This window comes from Hevea brasiliensis, chromosome 3, assembly GCF_030052815.1.
Source record: "Hevea brasiliensis isolate MT/VB/25A 57/8 chromosome 3, ASM3005281v1, whole genome shotgun sequence".
NCBI classification, from domain to species: Eukaryota; Viridiplantae; Streptophyta; class Magnoliopsida; order Malpighiales; family Euphorbiaceae; genus Hevea; species Hevea brasiliensis.
In genome coordinates this window covers 51,326,268-51,339,143 of record NC_079495.1, presented here as the reverse complement: position 1 = coordinate 51,339,143, position 12,876 = coordinate 51,326,268, and positions in this window count along the sequence as shown.

The following is a 12,876-nucleotide window of genomic DNA, read 5'->3' as shown; positions in this document are numbered from 1 at the left end:
CCTATTAAAAGTTTTGGTGTTGTAATGTTTTGTTCTTTTATTTTATTATTATTATTTTTTTAACTTAACACAACATAGGTTAAATCACAACAATTCATTTCAATTAATCTAAGCCGTCCAAGTTAGTGTATATAACTAAAACATTCTCATCCTTCTCATATGAGAAAAAGCATGCATACATATGAGCTCATTGTAGCATGTTAAAAGTTATTAGGTAAGGCAATTATGTGTCTCTAATGTTTGGTACCAAGGCTATAAAATCCGCCTTATGTAAGATAAGACTTTTTTGTCCCTGTATCCATTATGCGTATGTATGTTAAAAAAGAAAAAGTTACAAGGAGCTTCTTAATAGGCCAGACACATTGGAAATGTAATGATGATTATTATGATGTGGTTGGGAACCACTGGTGACATGAACTACCTTATTATGAATTGTTTGTTCTGTGTAAATATCATGTGATTACTACATTTCATGTGCTTGATATATCTATTTTATGTCTTTCTTTATTTCCCTAAAGTATGTGTGACACCCCTTACCCGTTTATAGTGTAGCTGAGCAAGGTATATCACACTCGGTGCCAGAGCGCCTTAACTTATCTTATTACATTTCTTAGTAATCATATTTAAATTTTGTTAATTTAGATTTAATTAATTATTCGGATAAACTGACGAAATTTCCCCTAATTTATTAATACTTTGATGATTCCCCACCTGTGTGAAATAATTATCTCTATATATATTCTCAAACTCATTTTCTCATTCAGAATATCAATAAATTTCACTCACAAGAATCCATATGGAATTTCTATATCATTTCCATTCATACACAATTTATATATGAAATTACAAACTTTATTAATTTATAATAATGTACATGTACAAATTTTGAAAATATATATTTCATGTCCAAAATTTAATTACAAGGACCAAAAATAAAATACAAGCTGGTGGACTTTACAAAATATGCACTACTGAGGAGGTGACACTCGGGACCCAAATGCAGATGAAAAACCTCTAACTCTCAATCTATGGTCTACTGGGCTCTCTGTCCTGATCTGCAGTACCTACGCGTGGTAAAAAGCGACGTGCTAAGCATAAAGCTTAGTGGTGCCAATATAATATAAAAATAAAATAAATAAATAAATACAATAAATTTTACTGTTAATTTATGCAGACTAAAATTTTAGTAATTATTTATAATATCCTTAATTTAGTGATTTTTATGTTCATTATATGGTTACAAATTTTTAACACTTATTTTCATTGCTTAAGTAACTTACACTAGTTGACTGGACTGGATAAATGGGTAAACTAGCACTGGGTACCAAATACCTCGAGCCATCACACCATCGGTCACATAGTGTCTGCCAGGTGTATAACAGAATGGCTAACAAGCCATAATAATCATTGGGCATAAAGCCAAGTATGTTAAGACTAGCAAAATAGCCATAGGCCATACTATCACAAAATGGCACTAAAGCCATGAATCACGAAATAGCATAAAGCCATAGGTAGTACTATAATCGAAACCCTATTGGCATGCCAACCTATCCAAACCAATCATACTAGGCATATTAGGGCATATTAACAAAGTTAGGTTTTGGTTTCTTGGTATTTGATATTATAATGGTTACTATTCACATTACTATTCATGCAAAAATATTGACTTTTTCACAATTAATAGGTATGCCATTTCTAAACACACGGTCATACCACATTTTGGGTCACAATTTCATTAGCATTGGTTGCCAATTGTAATTCAAAGCTTATTGGAAGAAATTTTAATTTTTCAGATTTAGTCACTTATGTTTACTATTCCATTAGACCATCCTACAGTGGGAATTTGACTAAATTTTCTTCATCAAAATTGCTCCTTAATGTGTCTACTTTAACTTCCCTTTTTAAATTACTCTATTTGGAGTTTTGTAACTTAAGTTATGGCATTTTTACCATAACTAGCCGGATTAGTCATTGTTCAGAATTTATGGGCAAATTTGGTTCTGACAGTTTTGGTGAGCTAACTTTGGTTAGAAATTTGAATAGGTTATGGTCAGAATTTGGGTTTCTGTTCTTCATGAAAGCTTTCCTTACTATGTCTAAGCTTTCCATGGGTTCAAGAATCAGGTCATTTGGACCTCTCTACACAAAGTTATGGCCATTTGAATAAATACTATTCATTTGGTCATTTTTCCATCTCTAGATTTTGGTTACCCAGATTTAGACAAATTTTTGGTCACTCTAAGTTAGTTTTCTTAGCAGGGTCTCTTCATGAAAATTATGATATTATGTCCCTAATTTCACCTCCAATTGGCCTTATACCAATTGAAGCTACACAAATCAACTTATTGCTACCCAAACTCACTGGACTCAAGTCCAGAATTTCTGGCACATAAGGCAGCACCTCTAATTCCTGATTCAATGCCACAATCAATTTCATTTTATGGTCAAATCCTCTCAAATGTTCACTAATTGACCATTAGAACATCAATTCATCAATAAATTAGCAAAACCCTGATTTTATCTCAAACCCTAATTTTCAAAGTTTCAATTTCCTCCCACATACACAAATTAAGGTTCCAACTTAGAAAAACTTATCAAGCTCATCACCAATCACTTTAATTTACTTGAAAATTTATATAACCCTAACCCACATCATGGCTACCAAAATTTAGAGTAGGTCTAACATGCATAATTTGTTTCAATTCCAATAATTTTTTACTCAATTCATGGTCCTAACAAAGAATATAAAAAGAGAGAGAAAGGAATTGGCACCAACCTTGAAGTGAGCCAATTCCAAGCTTGCTAAATCTCTTTGTTTCCACTTCTTTTGGCTGCCTAGTGCTTGTTCAAGGTGTAAGGATTAATTTTAGTGAAGACAACTAGAAGTTTTGGGGTGAGATAAGGAAGAAAATGAAGCTTACAAGTTTATTAATGGTGGAAAGCTCTTGAAGGAGTTTCGACCAACTGAAGAAAGGGAGAAGACAACTGAATTTTCTTTTATTTTTATCCCTTTTTAATGGTTTTATGTATGCTTGTTTCATTTTGATTGGTTGTAAATTTTTAATGACATCATTCTTACTTATGCATGATATCATAATTGCATTTTAATTTCATTTTGTTTTCATTTCCTTTTTCTCTCTTCCCTATCATTTTTAATTAAATTTTTATCTATATTTATTCACATTTTCTGTCATATACCTCACTTACTTAAATGGACAAGTTGGTTAAAAGTCATTTCTGAAGGTAAAATGACCGAAATGCCTTTCATTTTGTTTACCGAGTTAAGATTGTATGTACCGATTTACAAAATGTTCTTAGTATTTTCTTAGCATTCTATTATCATCTAAGCCTCAATAATTCTTCACTGGAGTCTCAAAAATTATTTCACAGGTTTCCCCATGGGTCTAGGGTCGCTAACTGTCTTCACAGCTGCTTCCTATTAGGGTTACCCATTGCCGTAGCTTCGGCTCATTTAAACTTATTGCATCTCTTTTCTTAAAATTTTCCTTAATTTTTATTATCATTATTTGGCTTATTATGACTCCTCACTTTAGTTTAAATATAGTTCTAGATATTCTGACTATCCGGACAGACATTGATCACCAGAATAGTAGAATGTACGGACTATCTAAAGTGAGGGCGTTACAGTATGCTTCTGTTCACTGAGCCCCTAACTCACTGAGCCTTAGGGACAAGCATAGAAGATATAGTCAGCAAATTTTGTTTAACTAAGTTCCATAAGCCATTGCCTTAATTTTGCTTAATGGTAAATACGTATTTTATGGGACTCTATTTTGTAATGACATGTAAATTTTGTTATTTTGGATACTATGCTTTGCCATATAATATTTTGTAATATAAAGGAATTTGTAATTAGTAATTATGTTAAATAAACTATTTATATGAGTTGTATGGGTTTTAAATGAGATTTTGATACAAAAAAGGCTTGCTACAAATTCTGATGGTCTTATGCCTTCTAGTGCTCTTGCTAGGGCTATGCAGAATTTGGTTCAAACCGAAATAACCAATCAAATCAAATTGAATTTAAATTTTGGTTCAATTTATTAAGTAATTTAGTTCGGTTTTATTTTTTAAAAAATTGATTTAAACAGCTCGGTTTGATTTTTAAGGATGAAAAAATTAGTTAAACTGAACTAACAGAATAAATATAATTTCATAAGCTACATGATACATATGTCGTGTTTAGCTTAGTTTTTTAAGGCATGGGATCTATTAAAAGGTCTGATGTTGTAATTTTTTTTTTAACTTAACACATATTAAATCATGACCATTTATTTCAATTCATCTTTGCCATCCAAGTTAGTGTATACAACTATAGTATTCTCACCCTCCTCATATGCCCTAGCTGCCATGCCACTCTCCACCTCAAAGTAGCCAACAGAACTTGTCTTACACAAGCATCATCTCCATTAGCCATTAGCCCATCACCACCTTCATTCCCTTCAGAAGACAACTAATTTAAGACACTTCTCCCTTCTTTTAAATGTATCTCCACTTCTTGCCATATCCAGTCAAGCCTCGCTAAAATGGCTATATCAAGTCGATCATCTTCAACCTCCAAGCAAGCATCATCACAACCTTCAAGCCCTTCACCTTCAGCCATTGTCACGTGGAGTCCACCTCCACCCTTGAGTGCTCGCCATTTGGGATTGGGTATTTGAGTTTATAATTGATTTGTGATTTATGATTTTTAATTATTTTAGTCGTATTTATGTTTGTATTTTCTATATTTCTCTTATTTTTTCTTCTGTGTTTTTCATTCATTTTATGAATTATGAGGCTTGAACTTTGGGCATGTAGTACGATATGAATTCTCTAAAAATGTTTGAACTTTGACCTTGTTGGGTATGTAACACCCCTATGTTTGGTAGTGCGTGTTACTGTTCCAGTGACCAGTGTTGTCCGGACAGCTAGGATGCCTAGAACTACACTTAGATATAGATAAGGAGACATAAAATAATGAAATACAAGAAAAGAAAATACAAGAAAAATAAAGGAAAAATAATAGCAATGAAATGTAACCAAGTTAAACGAGCCGAGAACCCTAGGGATGGGTGACCGCACCGGGAAGTCGCGGTGTGGACCGTTGACTAGCCCTGGACTCCGGGGAACCCTGGAAAATATTTTTAAGACTTAAATAGACACCTATTGAAGTATAAATACCATTAGAAATATCAAAGAAAAATTTATTAATTAGTACAAAGAAAAGTGAGAAATCGAGAAAACGATAAAAATCGGTATTACCAAAAAATAGGGAATACAACCCGAACAGGGGCATTGTGGTCATTTGACACCCGAGTTGTCTTTTGACCTAAATGTTCATTAAAAATACATGATATTACACTTGGAAAATGTCATGAAAAATTAAATTGATGATACATAGTTTAAATAGCAAAAATTGGGAGTTAAATGTGGGAATATGAAACTTTAGAATAAACAACCATTAAATTAACACATAGTGCTCCACTAACTCACCAAAGTGGACCACTACATCTTCATTTGGAAAGCAGATTATCATCTTCCTCACCTCTCAAAGAACCAGCCGAAATGCTCCCAAGGAAAACCTCCATTGCCATCCACCTTGAAGCTTCATGCAAGCATGATCCAACCATGGAAACCTCAATTTCGGGTCCAAAAACTGGCCGAACCAAAATTGACCTAAAAATGAGCTAAAGTGACCAATTTTGGTACATTCTGACCAGCAATAGTAAAACGACCATAACTTGGTCTACATAACTCAGAATGACCTGAAATTTTGCCCCACGTGCAATAAGACATAGATCTACAAGTTTGTAGTTTTGACCAAAACTCGAAAACCGAAGGAACTAGGTCATCCGGTTAGGTCAAATTAGTATACCGAAATTCGACAAATTGAAATAAAATGCACTATACATGGAAATAAATTGGGTAACATGTACCAATACTAAAAGGCTATTAAATATGACACATTGATAACATTAAAACCTAATTCACCTAGAATGCATCGAGGGTCAACATCTTAGGTTGACTAAGGAAATAATAGAATTCAATGAATTAATTATTAAGTATTATCGTTAGAGACAGTTTAAATGAGTACTGAAACACTTCAAATTGTGTTTCTTAGTTAGCAAAGACTCAGGGAAGGGGAAGGAAACACTGAGTCAGAGCCAAGAGACAGTTATCAGAGGTTTGTGCATAACAATTATTTCTTTTGAATTTTTCAATTAAAATAAATTATGACTATTTGTATATTGTTGTTTTAAATTGTGAAAATGTGTTTGAATGGATACTTATTGCTTGGAAAGCATTGTAAATGGTTTGAAAATATGGAAAATTGTTTGAATGATATTTGATGGATACTTATTGATTGAAAAGCATTGTAAATGGTTTGAAACCACAGCTATCATATATATTGATTGTATTCCTCGCTAGCTTGTCTAGTGGGACGAATTGAATTTCCTCTCTGGATGAAGTGTTGAGGTGTGTGCCTGTTGAGGACGAATAGAATGAGTACTCATATTTTTACTAGCTAGCTATGTTATTCCTCATTAGCCATCGGCTTTTGGGATGAATTGAATTTCTCATTAGCCATCGGCTTTTGAGACGAATTAAACTTTGGAATATGATTAAGCTGTGAGTGATTTATTGATATGTATTATGAGATTGTGAAATGGAGTTTAAATTCTTATTGACATTTACTGTCTTTTGAATTTAACCATGTTTTGATTATTGAGATTTATTGTGATATTGTGAAATGGAGTTTAAATTCTTTATGACATTCATTGTCTTTGAATTTAACTATGGTTTTAAGTATCCACTATTTATATGACTTATGATTTGTGATTTAAAGTTGTATGGTTTATGTTGTGCACCACTGAGACGTTGTCTCAGCGATAGCTTTTCATTGCTGTCGCAGGTAGACAGACTGATAGGGTAGCAGACTAGGCTGCTAGGGAAACACTGAGAGTTCATCGGGTATATTGAGTATACCATATTCTGCATTTTGTATTGTAATGTATGTTCACTGTATGTATATAGTATTTTTTGTTTTGAGCAGTTGTAAACTAAAATTGTACATTGAAGTTGTAAAATAAATTGTGAATTACTTTGGCTTGTAAAATTTGTACTATATTTCTTTTATCTCAGCCTTGGAAATATTGAAAAAAATTATTGTGCAATTGAGCTGGCAATTTTTGAGAAACATATTGTGTTGATTAAATGTTGGAGTTTGAGATTGAGAAATATATTTGAAGTGCCTTTTATAGGTTTTTGAAGAACTGTTTTATTCAAAATACAGATGGCACTCCGCCAAAATTTTTATAGAAATTCCTAATAATTCAAATGTGTTAACTGTTTCCCTTTAGTTCAAAAAAAATTTTTTAACGCCTGTAAATAGTGCTCACCACTAGAAAAAGAAGTAAGAAAATTTTTAAAATCCCTTGTAATGTATTTTATGGGTTATCAGTAGATGAAGTTGGTAATTCATTAGGTATACTACGGGATCATGTTATGCCTTACAGAGGGGTAGGGTGTGACAGGGTATGAATTGTGAGATTTGGACTTTGGCCATATTTTTCTTCTATGTTTTTCGATCCTTGTATGAATTCTCTGTACTGTTTGAGATTAATTTGAGAATAAAAAAAATGACTGGTGGAAAACCATTCCCCAAAGTCTGGTAGAGCCTGCAGTGCTAAGATGGAATGATTTTCTACGAGAGTTCAGACAAAAATATGTCCCTGATGCTTATGTGGACCAGAAGCTACAAAAGTTTTTAAGTCTGAAACAGTGGAGTAGATCAGTGGCTGAATATGAAAGGGAATTTTCCTGCCTGAGCCATTATGCAGTAAGTCTACTTTCTACCAGCAGGGAGAGATGTAAAAGGTTTGAAACTGGCTTGAAGCCCAGTATCAGATTACAAGTGGTCGGATTCAAACAAAACAAATTCTCTGAGCTTATTTCTCAAGCACTAGAGTTAGAAAGAATTGAATCTGAAGCGGCCCCAGAGAAAAAGACATTAGAGAAAACAGAGAAAGAGGGAAAATCAGTAGAACAGAGTTCCAGTGGTCCTACTGGAAAGAGGAAGAACCATGGGGGACATAGCAGAGGTGGTAAGAAGTCCGGTAGGGGAAAATATTCAGGATAGAAACCTCCTCTATCTGGTCAGCAGAGTACCAGAGGTTCCTACCCTCCCCGCCAATGTGAAACTTGTGGAAGAAATCATGGTGGGGTATGCTACAAGGCTATTGGAGCCTGTTATAACTGTGGAGGCACAGGACACTTTGCCAAGGACTGCACTAGTACTCGCAGAGTTAGACCACCTCCTACTACTGTGGAAGGGTCAGTTCAGAGCCCTGTCACTAGAAGTTCACAGCCACCCAGCAGAGGTAGAGGCAGGGGTAGAGGTAGCCTAGTAGGCAACCAAGGCACAGTGAAACAATCAGAGCAAGACAGTGCTCTAGTCAGAGTCTATGTAATGAGACAGAGAGAAGAGGTCGAGATATCTGATGTTGTGGCTGGTACCTTCTCAACCTTTAATCAAGATGTGTTTGTGTTATTTGATCCGGGTTCTACCCATTCTTATGTGAGTGCTAGCATCATTGATTGCATTGCTGTTCCATATACAAAAATAGACTTTGAGGTGCTAGTAACAAGTCCGTTAGGACAGGAGGTCAGGGTTAATAGAATGTATAAGGATTGTCCTTCGGTGATCCAAGGACATACTTTTCTGTCTAATCTCATTGAAATGCCCTTCAGAGATTATGATATTATCTTGGGTATGGATTGGTTAGCCAGGCATCACGCCATGATTGACTGTAGACTAAAGACAATCACTTTTGGTCTCCCTCAGTACAGTGATGTGGTAATACATGGGGAGAGGCAGCTATTGCCATCAAACATCATTTCAGCTGCACTAGCCAGAAAAATGATCAGAAAGGGGTGTGAAGCATACTTGGCACATGTGGTAGACACCCAAGTGGGGAGTCCAGCATTGAGGGACATCCCTACAGTATATGACTTTCCAGATGTGTTTCCTGATGAATTGCCAGGATTACCTGCGGAAAGAGAGGTGCAGTTTGAAATTAATGTTCTGCCTGTGTGGATCCAATCTCTATAACACCATACAGAATGGCACCAGCAGAGTTGAAGGAGTTGAAGGTACAATTGCAAGAACTACTTGAAAAGGGCTTCATCCGCCCTAGTGTGTCACCTTGGGGAGTGCCAGTATTGTTTATTAAGAAGAAAGATGGCACCCTCCGCTTATGTATTGACTACCGGCAGTTAAGTAAGGTGACAATAAAGAACAGATATCCATTGCCTCATATTGATGATCTGTTTGATCAGTTGAAGGATGCAGCTGTATTCTCCAAAATTGATTTTTGATCTGGTTATTATCAGTTGAAAGTGCAAGAGCAGAGTATTCCAAAAACTGCTTTCAGAACTCGGTATGGCCACTATGAGTTTCTAGTAATGCCATTCGGGTTAACTAATGCTCCAGCTGCTTTTATAGATTTGATGAACACTATTTTCAGACCATATTTCGACCAATTTGTGGTGGTGTTTATTGATGATATTTTGATATATTCGAGGAATGCAGAGGAGCATGACAGACATTTGCGGATTGTACCGCAGACCTTAAGGGAGAAATAGCTATACACTAAATTGTCAAAATGTGAATTTTTTCTGAAAGAAATCTCCTTCTTGGGACATGTTGTGTCAGCTGAAGGGATCAAGGTAGATTCCAGCAGGGTAGAAGCTATCCTTAATTGGAAACCACCCAGGAATATCACAGAAATTCGCAGTTTTCTAGGTTTAGCTGGATATTACTGCCGGTTTGTGAAAGGGTTTTCTATGTTATCTTCTCCACTGACCAAGCTGCTTCGGAAAGATGTAAAATTTCAGTGGACAGATAAATGTCAGCAGAGTTTTGATGAGTTAAATAGGTGTTTAACTGAAGCTCCAGTCCTTACTTTACCTACTCTGGGTAAAGAATACACAATTTATAGTGATGCTTCTCACAATGGGTTAGGCTGTGTACTGATGCAAGATCGGAATGTCATTGCTTATGCATCACACCAGCTCAAACTATCACACCCTACTCCTCGTAAGATGTAACATGTTTCCATAGTACACCTAATGAATTACCGTACTTCACCTACAGATAACCCATTAAATATACTACAAGGGATTTTAAAACAAAACTTCGTTCGTTTTTTTTTTTTTTAAATTGGTGGGTAAAATTTTTTTTCAAATTTTAAAAACCTTTATTTAAAGTCCAACATAAATTTAATTTTTAGATATTTAAAATCTCCACAATTTTTACAAAAATTTCAGCAGAGTGCCATCTGTATTTAGAGAAAACAGTTCTTCAAAACCTGAAAATAAAGACACTCCCAATATATTTCTCAATCATAACTCTATTTGCAACCACAAAACTTCAAATCAATAGCCATAGCAACACTTCAATTCAAAATCCAAATTTCAAATCAAGAATTAATATCTCAAAACATTTCATAACTCATGCACATTGCATTTTAAATCATTAATTTACAATCATAACTTAATTTACAGATGCAAAATCTCAAAAATAATATTATTACAATTTTATCTATACAATTGCTCAAATTACAGAGATACATATGCATACTATCATATTTACATCAAACTAAACTACCAGGGTATAGACAAATATCCGTACAAAAATTCTTCAATTGTGCTCCTCTTTAATCAGAGTACCGCTCATTGCTATGTCCTTTTCTCTATCTGCAACAGCAAGTTAAAGCTATCACTGAGTATATAAATACTCAGTGGTGCACAATAAAGCATAAAATGATAATATAAAACATTTATGAACAAATCATTATTCAAAAATCTCATAATCGTATTTCACAATTCTTTTTTCTCAAATCACATTTATAACAAATCATAATTTTCAAAGCTTAATATAGCACAACTTGATCAAACAATTTAATAAACATAGTATTGCCAAACAATAACACAACTTAGGCCATGACACAAAATTTTCGAACAAATCGTGTGTACATCACGACAAGGCATACTCACCCCACTAATCGAAATCAATAAGAGAGGTGGCTAGCTAGCTAATGAGTACTCATCCAAACTCGCCCTTCAGATTGGAAAGCCAGAGAGGGAGGAAAGTGATCAAATATCAAACTCACCCCACAAGTGGAGGAGGAACATATTAATATTGTCATGCCAAGTGTGAATTAAAAACAATTTAAATCAAATTATTTAAATATTTTATACAATTCACAATTCATATTCATTCTAAACTTTTCATTTATAAAGTAGGCAACACACTATTTTTCAAATAAGATTTTCAAAGCCATAACAATCAAAATTATTCACAACATTTTTTTCAAGAATTGTCAAGTAGAAACAAAGAATTTTAAGTTTATTATGCACAAACCTGACGTGAGTCGCCTCTAGGCCTTGACTCAGTCCCTTATACCTTTCGAGTCTTTTTCAGCTGAAACACAAAATTTATAGTGTTTCAGTATCTTATTTCATGATAAATCTAATAATTAATTATAAATATTTAATTCTAGCCCAAATATACTTAAACTAACATTCTTGGAAATTTTCATTTTGGAGTTACTATTTATGGTACTATTCAAGTCAATTATTGACTTTCTAGAGCTTAATAGGTATGGGAATTCCAACTTCACCCACATACCACATTTTGGTCACTAAATTTGTTGGTTTTGGTTGTTTACTCAAATTCTAAGTCTTTTAGGCAAATTTGCAAATTTTCAGTTTTAGTATCTTAAGTTGCACTGTTCCATTGGTCATTTTTCTGTTAGAATTTGGCAAAACTTTCTTCATAGAAAATGTTCCCTATTGTCTTAAGTTTATTGTCCTTTTTGAATCACTCCAATTAGAGTTTTGTAGCTTAAGTTATAGCCATTTGCACCATAGCTGCCGGATTGGACTCAACCTAGATTTCTGAGCAATTTTTGGTTCTGGCAGTTTTAGGTCACCAACTTTGGGTGGCCAAATGACTTAGTTAATGGCATAATTTGGGTTTGTGTTCTTCATGAAAGTTTTATGTCTATATCTCATCTGTTCACTGGTAAAATTTCAGGTCATTTGGACCTGCCTAGCTTAAGTTATGGCCAAATGAACAAACACTGTTCATTTGGTCATTTTGTACAGGGCAGACTGAGATTTTCCGGATTTGGTCAATTCGTTCACTAGGTTTTGGTCACTTTTTGGGCATGGTTCCTAAATGAAAATTGTGTCATTTAGTGTCTATTTTCATTCCCAATTGGTCTCATACCAATTGGACTTGTAAATTTTCAGTTTTGGTCCCTCAAAGGGACCTGGCAGCATGACCACATTGAATCCGAATTTAACCTTAACTCCAACACTTCCAACACACTTCATTTGGTCACAAATGACCATTTCTCACTTCAAACTAGATCAAATACATCATTTCACCATTTCTCCAAATTTTTGCCTCTAAACCCTAGGTGCCAAACCCTAAACATACTAATTCATTGCATTTAGTCAAATCCAAGCATCTCAACATCACCACAACATTCATATAAGCTTGCCTACACTTATTGTCCAATCAAATTCATGCACTACCATAGCAAAATCTAGCTTATCAAAATCCATGTTTAGTCCTCCAACAATTAATTTCATTTCATTTTAAGTTTATTTCTAAGTTAGTTAAGCTATAAACACAATTAATTCAACTAGAAAATCAAATTTAGTTTACTAACCTTAGTGCAGAATTTTCTTTCCTTCAAACCTCTTCCTTTCTTCTTTTTTTTGTTGTCAAAACCTCTATCAAGGTTTGAAATCAAGGTTTAATGTTGGAGGTTTAACTTTCTATGGTGGAATTGGGGATTT